Here is a 4,219-nt window from a genome sequence, read left to right on the forward strand (position 1 = left end):
CTTCGGTTTCAGCCCACCCAGCTCCACTCATGCGGTTGTGATCTACGTTCGCATCGGAGGCGCACCTGTGGCTCTCCTGCCACTCTTCTGCAAAGGATGCTGGGAACAGTACTAGCACTGGCGTCATACGGTCAAAGATGGCCTGGGAGTTGGCTGAGCAAGTGTGTTTGGTGTGGTGTCTGTGGTAGTCATGCACACAGCTGGTATTAGAGTGAGTGAGTCACACTTTGTTGACCGTGAAGCTCCCAAGTGCCTGGTTTAATGTGTTGCTGTGGTGTTTTTCCACTCTGGGTTTCATCAACGTCAGCCTCCTGATTCCTTTGGAAGTTTATTTTGGGCTACTGCTTTACCGCCAGAGCAGCAGGCGTTGCAGTATGTTATTATAGGTGGGGGGGCTGTATCAGTCACTCAATCTTGGATACCCGTTTTTAATGACAGACACTTGGATGTTTGTGCCGCACGGTCTATATTTGTTTAGCGTCTCTGTTCGCAATCGCAATTGTGCCATAGGGCTTTGAGGTGAGAAGCAATATGAGGATTTAATGACTCCCATGTGGCTGTACAGATGTACCTGGCAGGCTTACCGTCCCACGCCCTATGATTATGAGTGCATGTGTATCTATCTGGGAGAACGTGTGCCTGTGTCAGTCAGGAGACGCGATGGGAGTGTGCGAGCTGTACACAGATCCAATTATAACATTTTGTACGGCATAATTGAAGTGACGCAGCCAAAGGTTTGTCATTAGTTGTTGCCTATACCAGTGAAATGAGAGAGATTCGATACTTGAATGGACTGAACACAAGCAAAACAATAGCTGAGGTGATGCTGTTGCGAAGCTGCACTTGATGGCCAATCTTTAACTTGTTGTTGTTCTTCATCGTCATGGTTATGCCTTCTTCATCTTCACCTTTGTCATTTAAGAGCAGCACGGACAACTGAGATAGGAATTGAGTGGGGAAATGATCTTCCTCTTTTACATTGGCATTTAGCTGACGCTTTTATCCAAAGCGGATTACACCATCAACGTGCAACGCGTATCATACTATTGCAACTAAGAACCAACACAAGAAACCTGTTATATTCGACTTCAAACAACAGCCAGACTGTTGATCAAGTTTGATACTCTCAAGTGCTTTTTTTTGTTTCTGTTTTTAAATTTTTATTTATTCTACTATTTCAACAATTAGGCAGTTGAATACATCCACAAAACAAACCAGATTAGTAGAAGGCGGGGAGGGCAGAAAACATAGCTTATACAGAGGTAGCCCTCCCGCTAGTCATCCGGTTGCAGGATAAAGTAAAAAAAGATAATTCCGTAATGAAATACTCACAGAGTATTTACAAGAGAAATGGTACAAGAGAAATAGTCGGATTTACAGTTTGCGAGTGAAGATTAGTAGACTTTCTGCTGTCCTGATATTAGTGGTAAGCTCGTTCCACCCTTTTGGAACCAGGATAGCAAAAAGGCGTGTCTTTGTGCAGGGGTGCCTGTGTCAACTTTCTCCTGAAGGAGAAGTAAGCCGATTGGCTGATGCAGAGCAAAGTGCATGTGATGGAGTGTATAGTTTGACCATGTCTTGCATGTTCGAAGGATCAGATTCCTTCTCTGCATGGTAGGCTTCAGCTCTTGGAGAATGTAATCCTTGCTGGGTATCTGTGGTACTGTAGAAAAAATGATATGCGTGTTGTAAAAGTCCATACGATGTACCAGACTTCCTGTCCTTTAGTTTAATGTTTGGAACCACAGGTGCTTGTGTATGTGCGAGTGGTAGCCTATTTGTATGCAGTACCTCTTGTGTGTTCTAACAGTGCTCTCCGATAGTCAGTCCACCTAACAGAGTCCTTCAGAGCCTGATAAGTGTTTCTCTATCAGCTGTACCAAGGACACGCTTATGATGACAGATGAGCCTGATTACGTTTCTGGGTCACTGTAACACTAGAAACCCAGCCGGCTGAAACCAAACCCAACCGGAGAGACTTTCTCTCACAAACCAAGTTCAAATGATGATTGAGTTTTGATGGTGCATTAGTACAGAAACACAGACAGTAGTTGTTGCCTTTATAGGGCACTGTGTGTACGTTTTACTTCATACTATACTCTGGACTCTTAGTAATGTATTTGTGTGTGTGTGTTCAGGTATATCGTGTATGGCTCAGGAATGTTCCCTGCAGATGCCAGAAGACTTCGTCCTGTCGCTGCTGCCAGGAGAGGAGCTGAAGGACAAATACAGACGCTACCTCTTCAGAGACTACGTCGAGGTGTGTGTCCGTCTGTGTGGATCTGTTTACTCAGATGCTGCATCAAGGTCTGCATTTATAGCAAATGACACACCAGAGGCATGTGGAAAGGGAGAGAAACTAAGCCCCTTGTGACTTTTTGATTCTCCTTGACACAGCATTAAATCTGAATCATCTCTCTCTTTTTTTTCTCTCTCTTCACTGTCTGTATCACCAGCTGGCTTTCCATCTATGTATATTTATGCAAACTAAAGTCACTTTTATAGTAATTTTAAAGGATAATTCACCCATTTCATCCTTTTTTTTAGTTGTGTTTACCCAGGTCTAACTGACAGATTTTTGTTTTGCTAATAATATTGAGTAAAATGTAAACCTCTAATAACTTACTTCCAGAAACATAGTTCTCTGTATTCTGGATAACAGAACTCAATGTTAAGGATTTCTCAGCACATCCAACTTTCTTTTGGGTGAACTCACCTCACCAAGGGGGATTGAAAGCTAATTCCAGCCACTCTCATCACGGGATTGGAAACTGTGATCATGATGCATCTGCTTCTTCTGACCTGTTTTGTTTTTAATTTACACTACGTCTCTCTTTCTGTCCATTAGAGTCACTTCCAGTTGCAGTTGTGTCCGGGTGCAGACTGTCCCATGGTGATCAAGGTGCAGGAGCCACGGGCGCGCAGGGTGCAGTGCAGCCGCTGCAGCGAAGTCTTCTGGTAGGACACGCACAGCTTCAACACTAAGATTCTCACAAGAAACTACAGTAGTTAATTTAGCTTCCGTGTGACTGCAGTCAGCTTTATTTTTTTACTTTGGAATGGTTGTATTCATTAACTTAATGACTCTGAATGTCATTTGTTATCCTAAAGCTTCATGTGCGGTCTCTTTCCATTTAATATCCTGTGCAGTCTCATCCAGTCCAAGGATAAGTCACATTCTTGGAGCAAGTTCAAGAAAAAGGAAATCAGATCCAAGCCGTAGATAAAAACTAATGAATAGGAGTTGAAAGAAAGAAGTCCTTTTGAGTGATGGTCACACAGCTGGTTGTGTATAAGAAGCAATCTAAGTTTACTTATTAACTTATAGTCCAGCAGCAAGTCCTCAAAAAAGGCTTTAGTTTTCGAGATACCCTTACCCGAGGTAGAAAAATGACGACAATGATTTTTCTTATCTTTAGGGTCTCCCATTAATGAAATTGATTGTTGTCAAATTTTATTTTGGGGGAAAAAAATGTTTTTTGGGTTGTTCTTTAGAACTACCCCAATCCCTGAAAAAGAGCCAAATTAGACCATGCCGCATATGGGAAAGGTGACTAAAAAGCCCATAACTTGAGAATGACAACTCTTTTCCTCTTCAGATTTGCTGAGGTATGAACCAGGTGGCTGTCCTACATCACTAAATAGTCAGACAATTATTTAACTAAAAAATACTGAATTATAGTCCTGTAAACTTAGCTTTAGTTTAGACGGAAATTGTACTTTTGGTGATAGGAACATAGGACTCAATCACTTTTCTCTCATTTATCAGAAAAACAGAAATCCCTAAAACATATACCATTACTGAATTGTCTAGGGTGCTATTGAACACTAACCAGTAGTTGTATGGAAATATCTGGTACAGTTTCTATTGCAAATGAGATTGTCTTTTAGAACATAGGCCCCTACCCTCTTCTCTGAGGACAAGTCAAATTCCGAAGGGGGTTAAAGTGGCATAATAAGCCTATAAGTTAAGAATGCTCACTCTGATCGGTCATTATATTGGCAGAGGGTAATACCCAGGTGGCTGAAACACTCACCACAATAGTCACGAAAAAAGAGTAACCCAATACAATCAAATGTATAGTTCTAAATTGAAGCCTCTTAAAACATAGGTGTAATAGTACAGTTTTTATTGAAACTGGGAACTTAATTCAACAAAGTTACAGTATACAATTCATCCAAATAATTTCAGTGAGAGGTCAAGTATATAGATACGAGA

At 41.6% G+C, this 4,219-nt stretch overlaps 1 protein-coding gene and 1 long non-coding RNA gene across 4 annotated transcripts in view; both read left to right on the forward strand.

Moving 5' to 3' along the window:
- xpc (xeroderma pigmentosum, complementation group C) overlaps positions 1–4,219 on the forward strand; it is a 36,064-nt gene that overhangs the window by 28,403 nt on the left and 3,442 nt on the right. The window lies entirely within an intron of this gene.
- On the forward strand, positions 18–2,954 carry LOC104948780 (uncharacterized). The gene is made up of 3 exons (XR_798730.1): positions 18–152; positions 2,139–2,260; positions 2,849–2,954. It is a non-coding gene; the product is annotated as an uncharacterized lncRNA (long non-coding RNA).

Source organism: Notothenia coriiceps, unplaced genomic scaffold (assembly GCF_000735185.1).
Source record: "Notothenia coriiceps isolate Sejong01 unplaced genomic scaffold, NC01 NC01_scaffold00000339, whole genome shotgun sequence".
Taxonomy (NCBI): Eukaryota; Metazoa; Chordata; class Actinopteri; order Perciformes; family Nototheniidae; genus Notothenia; species Notothenia coriiceps.